Source organism: Suricata suricatta, chromosome 13 (assembly GCF_006229205.1).
Source record: "Suricata suricatta isolate VVHF042 chromosome 13, meerkat_22Aug2017_6uvM2_HiC, whole genome shotgun sequence".
Taxonomy (NCBI): domain Eukaryota; kingdom Metazoa; phylum Chordata; class Mammalia; order Carnivora; family Herpestidae; genus Suricata; species Suricata suricatta.
Genome location: NC_043712.1, coordinates 65,433,045 through 65,442,641, shown reverse-complemented (window position 1 = coordinate 65,442,641; position 9,597 = coordinate 65,433,045). Strand labels below are relative to the sequence as shown.

At 41.6% G+C, this 9,597-nt stretch overlaps 1 pseudogene; it reads left to right on the top strand.

Moving 5' to 3' along the window:
• Positions 1 to 2,885: 2,885 nt before the first annotated feature.
• On the top strand, positions 2,886 to 4,344 carry LOC115275951 (annotated as a pseudogene).
• The last annotated feature ends 5,253 nt before the right edge of the window (positions 4,345 to 9,597 follow it).

Genomic DNA, 9,597 nt, shown 5'->3' with positions numbered 1-9,597 from the left:
GCGGCGGCGGAACCTGTCCGCATCCCGAGCAACGTCAGCGCGGCGCTCCGCCCATCGCACGCCCTGGGCCAGAGGACTCGCGCGCGCTAGGCGGCGGGGGAGGGCGGAATGCGCGTGCGCGCGGGCTCGCGCTAGGGAGGAGGGCGGGGCGCGCGTGCTGGCGGTAGGTTCTGTGCTGCGGTGTAGGCGTGGCAGGGGTCTGCCGGGGAGGGTTGCACGCGCCGCAGGCCCAGTCCCTGGGCGAGCGTCCAACCGAACCGAACCGGTTGGCGGGCGGCTCCCCACTCTCTGCAGTTCACCGTACGCTCCTAATTAGAGCCGCTCTCCTTCCTCCGGAACTAAGCCGGTGCACACCCCCGACTACCATCAATCACTCTCCTCTTAGAAAGCGGTTAGTTGCTCTGGATGAGCGATTCTTAACTTTCATGTGTGGCCCGGGGCGGGTCGCTCTAGTCCCTGGGGACCGCGGTAAAGCTCAGCCCTTTACTGACTTCAAGGAGAGTCCGTAAGAGGAAGCTGGAAGACAAGCAGTCACTACAGCTGGGCGCCAGAACACAAGGAAATTGCACCTTTATGGCCAAACCCCAATAAATTAGATGGCTAGAGCTGCAGTGAAAAAAAATAACAAGCTGATTTATTTTTTGCTTTTTCGTAATGTGCCTACATATAGTCACGAAAATGGTAGTGTTAAATTGGCCACTGAAGGCAAAGACAGTGTTTTTATAATGAGAGCCAAAGTAATGTGTCAGAAAGATTGAATAGTGATACACCCCCTTCTGTTTTGACTGCACGTAAAGGCACTGTAATAGATTCTTAATAAATACTTGACATTTACTTTTTTCCAAGAGCATGGATCATGTTTGCTGCTGTTTATGTTAGCTGCTGCAGAATGCAAAGTTATTACAACTAGATAAATAAATTTAGAGCTGTGAATTTTGTGCTTTGTTTTCTTGTCATCATGTTTAAATGAAATTAACCAGATGCAAAGGCAGTTCAAAAGGTAATCCAAGGTGCACCACATGTGCTTCTTGCAGTTTGCCCTTGACAGAGTCTTTAACGAGATTTAATTTAATGAATGCCATCATTTCCCTGGCTGTGAGCACCAAAAGGTAGATTACAGTATTTTAAGGAATTTTAAAACAAGGACTACCCCAAACCACCCAGACTGAAAAGCATCTCTGACCACCTAATTACAATTAAACTAAGAAATATTTAACATTTTACATAAAACTTTATTCAAAGTGCATCTTCCTAAATGAATTAACCTTCAATATATAAAGATATAGAAATAAATGTGAATGTGTGTGTATAAAGAATTTGAATCCCACTTTAGCAAAACATCTTTAGTGTGGTTTGATGGCCAGGACACAGATCTAGTAGATTAAACCAACACAGCTAGGAAAAAAGCCAAGCCATTCTCTGTCTGTCACTCTTTTCCACTATTTTAAAGTTTCCTCAACACTGTTGTTATATATAAAACTAACTACACATAATTGTGTGATGTAGGTCAGTCTGATCACATAATATTTGTTTAACTCTGATTCCTCAAATCAGTCTAGCCAGTGCCTTGTAGGTATTCAATAAATGTTTGCACTTTTTTTTTTTTTAACTCTGGACTGGGCAGAGAAAGAAAGATGAGCAGTGGAACCTAGCTCTCTCTTTCTCCCCCTCTTTTGCTGATTTGCCCACCTCCATACTTTTAATAGATACATAAAAAATGCAACAAACATTGTTACAAAAGTACATAGCCATATGGTTTAGAACAACCATGGACCTCTCAAAGTCTATATAGCCATTTCCATCTGGAATGGTAAATATTAGGAACATAACCTCGATCATGAAGTTTCTGAAACATATCCAGTCCTCGGGAGTTCTAGGATTGTTATAACTATTCCACATTATTCAACAATCATCAGTTTATCAAGCACCTTATGTGCCAGACCAATCCTGAAATCTTTGGAGGAGATAAGCAAATGATAACACACAACAAAAATGCCTAACTGAAAGGTTTGATATATCCATAGATGGATAGACAAAGAAGATGTGGCATAAAGAAGTGATACATAGATAATGGAATGTTACTCAGCCATTAAAAAATAAATGAGGGGTGCCTGAGTGGTTCAGTTGGTTAAGCATCCAACTTCGGCTCAGGGCATGGTCTCAAGGTTCGTGGGTTTGAGCCCCGCATTGGGCTCTGTGCTGACAGCTCAGAGCCTGGAGCCTGCTTCGGATTCTGTATCTTCCTCACTCTCTGCCCCTCCCCTGCTTGCACTCTGTCACTGTCTCTCAAAAATGAATAAAACAATAGAAAAAAATGTTTTTTAAATAAATGAAATCTTGCTACGTGCAACAACATAGATGGACATAGTGGGTATTATGCTAAGTAAAATAAGATAGACCCAAAAAAAGGCATGATTTCCCTCATATGTGAAATTTGAAAAAAAACAAAACAAATCAACAAACAACAACAACAAAAAGGAGATTCTTAAATACAGAGAATAAACTTGTGATTGCCAGAAGGGAAGTAGGTGGGTGGGATGTGCAAAATAGGTGAAGGATTTTAAGAGGTACAAATTTCCAGGGGCACCTGAGTGGTTCAGTTAAGTGTCAGACTCTTGATTTCAGCTCAGGCCATGATCTTATGGTCCATGATTTGGGCACCGAGTCGGACTCTGTACCAAGCATGGAGCCTGTTGGATTCTTTCAACCCTGCCCCCACTGTTCTCTCTCTCTCTATCTCTCTCTCTCTGTCTCAAAAATAAATAAATAAACTTTAAAAAAAAAAAGAGAGGTACAAACTTCCAGTTACAAAATAAATCAAGGGATGAAAAGCACAACATAGGGATCATAGTCAATAACATTGTAATTACCTTGTACAGGAACAGATGGTGACTACATGTAAAATGTTGATCCCTGTGTAATTCTAGAATTGCCAGATCACCAGGTTGTACACCTGGAACTAAAATAGCACTTCATGCCAACTATGCTTCAATATAGATAAATAAATGTCCATATCTGGAAACCACTACACCCTCATTTTCTTTATTTGTGAAATGGAACTTAAATACTCTTGCCAAACTTAACGTTTTAAAATTTGGCATGCCTTTTCGCTTCATTATAAGAATTTATCCGAAGGAAATAATGAGGAAAATGTGCAGAGATTTCGCCATAAGGATGTTTATCCCAGAGCGGTGTCCTGAGCCATCTTAAATGCTCGACAAAAGGCACTAAATACAATATTGCACATCCATGCAATAGCTTAGCTTCCAAGATCAGATGAGATTGGGCACGTTCAGGTGGCAGGGCCGTAGACGAGAAGCATTTCTATAGAAGCATTTCTGGAAATTTCCTGAACAGATCTCATTTTAAAAGGATCTGAATTGAATAGATCACATATGAGGACATAAAATGAGCCCCAATAAATTAGAGAAGACTGGCTCTTTGAGGAAAAGGCAGTCACAGCCACAGTGGAGCTCTGGGCACCCCTCTCCTGACTCCCTGCTTTTTGCCTTGCCAAGGAACAAGTCATCAGAAAGCCACAGGGTAGCCTTGGCTTTGTTTTTGTTTTTTTGTTTTCTTGTTATTTTAAGTTTATTTATTTTGAAAGAGAGGGAGGGAGAAAGAGAATCCCAAGCAGTCTCCACGCTGGCTGTCAGTGCAGAGCTCAGCATGGGGTTCAATCCCATAAACTGTGAGATCATGACCTGAGCCTAAATCAAAAGTCGGATGCTTAACTGACTGAGCCACCCCAGTGCCCCCAGCCACTGATTTTAAAGCCACCAGGAAGATACCCATGAATCCAGAGGTGGCGATTCACCAGTGAAGAATTCCTCTAACCAGCTGCAGTGTAAATCTTTGGAGACCGTATGTGCTGACTTGCTCAGAGATGCAAAGGAAAAGAACAGTTTAGATGCCTACCAAGACTCTGGGAATCACTATAAGACAAACTCCTTGTGGTGAAAGTTCCAAGACTTGGGATTGTTTTCAGATGAGGATCTATAAGCAGACTCATCTGTTTGCACAGTTCTTCTGAGATTGTTAAGCAAATTACTTTCATCTGGGGGCAACTGGGTGATTCAGTGAGTTAAGCATCCAATTTGGGCTCAAGTCATGATCTTGAGGTTTGTGTTTTCGAGCCCTGCATTGAGCTCTATGCTGACAGTTCAGAGCCTGGAGCCTCATTGAGGTTTTCTCTTTCTCCCTCTTTCTCTACTTCTCTCCTGCTTGCTCTCCCTCTCTCTCTCTCTCTCTCAAAAATTAATAAACATTTTAAAAAATTTTTTAATTACCTACATCTTTATTGAGCCAGGAGTCAAGGTTGAAGTCACTATTACAAATGCTTAAATCACTTAAATCACCTTTTTAAATAAACTGTTTATCAATTGTTTAAAACAATTAAGGGAAAGGAAACAAAAATAAAAACAGAAAGAGAGACAAACCATAAGAAGACTCTTAACTACCAAGAATAAACTGAGGGTTGCTGGTGGGGCCTTGGATGGGGGGGATTAACTAAGTAAATTAAGGAGGACACTTGTTGGAATGAGTACTGGACGTTACATGCAGGTGATGAATCACTTCTGAGGGTTGAGTGGGTGTCTCAGTTGCTTGAGGGACCAACTCTTGATTTCAGCTCTGGTCATGACCCCAGGGTAGTAGACGCAAGCCCTGTGTCAGTCTCTGCATCGAGCTTGAGGCTTGCTTAACGTTCTCTCTCTCTCTCTCTCCCTCTGCCCCTCTCCCCACTTTGTGCTCTCTCTGTCTCTCAAATAAAAAAACTTTTTAAAAATTTTTTGAGAAGATTGAAGTCATACCATTCACCTTTTTCAATCATAACAATATGAAACTACAAATGAATCACAAGGAAAAATGGAAAAACATGAAAGGAATTTTTCATATCCACTGTTCAGAACTTCTTGGATATAATCTGAAATGAGCCCCCTCACCACCACCCTCCACCCCAGGGTGGGGGGCACAGAGAGACCAAAGAAAGAGGCAATTCACTCCAGATTGGTAAGTCTTCAGAGACCACAAGATGCGTTCTCTCCAGCCGTCTCACAATTCTTTAAAGTTTCTGTGAAGGCCTTAACTGAGTTCAGTCACAGACACCAAGGAGGAGGCTGTGATTTCCGGGATTCAGCTCACAAGGGTCATGTCATCTCCATACCCTCCCCCTAACACTATTAATTAGAAGAAACTTAGAAACAGTGTCAAAACTAAGTTTTCACATTTAAGACATTTTTCAATGTCTATTATTGACAAAAGCAAGTTGTTGAACTGTATAGATTATACGAGCCCATTTGTATTTTTTAAAAATCAATACTATAGATGGGGTGCCTGGGTGGCTCAGTCGGCGGAGCATCCGACTTCTGCTCAGGTCATAACCTCTCTGTGAGTTAGAGCCCTGCGTCAGGCTCTGTGCTGACAGCTCAGAGCCTGGAGCCTGCCTGGGACACTCTCTCTTCTCTCCCTCTCTCTCTGCCCCTCCCCGGTTCACACTCCATCTCTCCATCTCTCCATGTCTCTCAAAGATAAAAAAAAAATTCTTTTTTAATTTTTAAATCGATATATAATAGAGGAGACCATGTATTTATAGTTTCATAACCAGAGTTATAAAGGAAAAATAGGATTCTATTTTCTAAGAAAGAGACCGTTCTATTCACTAGAATTACTCAAGGACAAGTTGAGGTAGGTGCTACCACTTTATATATTTTGCACTGTTTAAAACACTTTTAAAGTAAGCATGCAATGTAACCAAAACTAAAATAAAAATTGAAATAAAAAAATAAAAGAGAGCCTCAAAAATTATATAGGCTTCAAAGGCCCACAAATCCTAGATCCTAGATTATACATTAAAGTTCTAACAACAGTTATCACCTGATCATGGGACTGCAAATCATTTCAAATTTGTTCTTTTTATTTCTCTATGTCTATTAAATTTTCCACAATAAAATATAGTACTTGAACAAAAAAACTAAAATATTACTTAATTTAACTATTGTCATAACAAACTGAAGTTGTGAGTAGATTAAAGGGTGGAGTATATGTCAAAGCAGGCAGTGAACAGTAAGGCACTTACAAATGTTAATTACTGCTCTCCTGTCTTTAATACAGGCCCACAACACAACAGACTGCATTTGCCTGAAACCAGGGGTGAGCATTGTAAAATCTCATTTGCACATTAATCTCTTCCGTCACAATGAGTCTTGTAGACAAACACTTTTAAAACAAGAATTTATGCAAATACAAAGGATTTGGGTTTTTTTAAGTTTTTTTATTTTGAGAGAGACAGAGAAAGTGCAAGTAGGGGAGGGGCAGAAAGAGAAGGGGGGAGAGAGAGCAAGAGAGAGAGAATCCCAAGCAGCCCTGTGTTGCCAGCGCAGAGCCCAATGAGGGGCTGAACTCATGAAATGCTCAGATCAGACCTAGGCCGAAACAAGAGTCTAAGGCCTAACCGGCTGAGCCACCCAGGCACCCCTGGAAGTTTTTTAATTAAAAAAAAATTCACCTGGAATTATCTTACTGTATTCAGCTTCAGGTTAAAACATAATAAATAGATTTTCATGATTTCTTGAAGAAATGTTATTTGCTATTTTAGGACATATGAAATTTGGGGACACCTTCATCCTCTTGGGACTCAACCAGACTTGAACTCCTGATTCATCACTTTGATCCCTTTGACTCATCACACTGATATGGAAATCTCAGGACAATAATGGGTCAGATCGATGGAAGGGCTTCTTCATCCCCTGTTTGCGTCAGTCTCCGTGTTTGAGACCCAGATCTTGGAGAGAGCCCAGCAGTGACTAACTGATGGCTGACAAGTCACTGTGCTCTGCCTGTGCTTACAGAGATGGCTGGAAATCTACCACCGAGGGTTCTGGGAAAAGCTATTCAAGGGGAGGTGACTCCACTGTGAGACTGCCTGCAAGGGTGCCAGCTACTGGCCACCAGGTGCTGGGGCCATCTGGTGGTCATAGGTGACTACCTGTGTGCCACAGCCGATTACCTATAGAGGCCATGCGTTTGAAGAAAGCACCCAAGGGGACATAATGTTGGTCTCTGGTGTTGGCAAATGAGGCACGCAGCAGCAGCATTAGCCAAGGCACCTTCAGTAAGGGCAAGTCCATGTTATCGAGCCTCCATCCCTGCTACCGCCGTCACTCTGCTCCAGGGCCTGTTGAGCAAACACTGGGGTGGCCGGATAAAGTGACTGACATCTCAGAGAGCATCATTTCATTCACCTGATAATTAAGAGCCTTCTTTGCATGGATGCCGTTTGGCGGGCTTTCATGTAGAGCACACATATACCTTCACAGCTTATGCCCTTTCAGAGAGGCTCATCCACATACCTCTTCCCTAAGAGGTGACCCTTCCTTGTCACTAATCTTTCCATCCTGTTTCTTCTAAGCCCCTGACCCACTAGCCCAACAATCAGCAACTGCCCAAGAAACAATGTGTAGACCTGTACTTCTGACCATCTCTCACTCCAGACCTGGACAACCAAATCTATTGCTCTAAGTTCTGCCCACGGAGGGCACCTGGGTGGCTCAGTAGGTTAAGCGTCCGACTCTTGGTTTCACTTCAGGTCATGATCTCACAGTTCCTGAGTTCAAGCCTCACATCGGGCTCTGCACTGACTGGATGAAGTCTGTTGGGCATTCGCTCTTTCTCCCTCTCTCTCCACCTCTCCTCCTTTCCCCCGTGCTCTCTCTCTCTCAAGATAAAAAGATAAAATTAAAAAATTGTTCTGCCCACTAAAAGGATTTTCTTTCACCCTTGTCCTTAGGCATCACTGCTGAGTACGGCTGTAATGCCTCACCTGTGCGCTGTGGACGGTGCTAGCACATCGAACAGACCCATCCATAAGCCAGGATTGATTATCTTTCCTTCCTCAGACAACTAGTCATATATACAATGTCCCCAAAACATTTACGTGTTGTCTGTAATGCCTTCAGTCTTTCTCCTGTCATGGGAATCCTCAATTTTCCAAAGGATTCTAGACCTGTAATTCCTCCCTGAGAAACTGAGGGTTTCTCTTACCCTTACTATGAAGTCTCTGCAGACTCAACAAACTTTAATCCTGGGATACTGGTAAAAATACTTTACAACTTCCTTTTGCATAGTTTAAGATTCAAACTGACAAGCCGATACCTTGGTTATTTATAAAGAAATTCATGTCAAAACAGTAAGGAAATGGGATTCACAAATAAGAGGGATTTCAACCCAAGGATTATAGATGTTTCTCAGTGAGACATGAAAATATTTTACAGGAAAATATTCAGTGAGTCTGACCTGCCTTGTTTATGAACAATAGTCATAATATGCTAATGTGTTATTTCTATAAGAAATGAAAAAATTGCAACTTAGGTAGGACCAGACATTTCAGGCCCCATTTGGGGATTTTCCTGAAAATTCCTCACAACGCAGGATGGCATAGGAGAAATGCTCCTTTCCTTTGGGAATTCTCTTCTCTTGGTCCCTGTAGTAGGCAGAATAATAACTCCCCCGCCCAAAATATCCACATTCTAATCCCCACAACCTGTGACTATATCACATTACATGGCAAAGAGACTTTGCAGATTTGATTAAATTACAGGCATTGAGATAAAGAGATTATTCAGGATTATCAGGATTATTCTGAATTATCTGAACCCGATATAATCACGTGAGAACTTAAAAACAGAAAGCCTTTCCTGGCTGTGGTCAGAGGAAGATGTGATTACAGAAGATGGCTCAGAGAGATGCAACATGGCTGGCTTTGGAAAAGGAGAAGTGGTGAGCTGCAAAATGTGTGTGATCTCTCAACGCTGAGAAGGCAACGGGAGGGATTCTCCCAGAACCTCCAGCAAGGGATGCAGCCGGGGGCTCAGTCTCACAAACCTGGGATCCTGACCTGAGCCAAAATCAAGAGTCAGATGTTCAAGCAACTGGGCACCCCTCTGCACTGACTTCCTAAATACACATTTACTCAGTTCTAAATGTGAATACACTAGGATTTTTTTAAGCTCTCTAGACAGAAAATGTAAATAGGTTTTTTTACTTCTGATTTGGAGAAAGTTTCATTGTTATGCAGTTCTCGCCTTACCAACTGCCAACTCCAACCCCCATGTCAGAATAACCGATTCTCTAAATGAAGTTACTCTTACAGTAACATGTGCACAATAAAGGCTTAATAAGTATGTATTTTTCGATTACTATGAGGGTAGTAGTGACCATAGATGAGAAGCAGTCTCTAGCATTCTCCATAAAGAATAAAGCATAGAAACAAAATAACAAAAAACTTTTTTAAAAGATTCTAACCAAATAAAAAGCCACTTTCACATATAAACCAGAAATCCTTTCTCCAAGCTAACTGTTACAATTTACAGATATGCTTATATATACTCAGAACATCTCAGAAAAAGTAAAAAGCAAATTTACAACAACGTTTGCCTCTGAAGAGAACCGATCGGCTTTGTTGAAAGCTATATTGTGCTTGTAGATTATACCATATGCATCTAGTGCCTACCGAAATAACTACTTGATTTTTAAATTTTTGAGGCTTTTACATTAGGTTCTATTTAGAATTCTATATAGAAAAGATCAAGCTGCACCCAC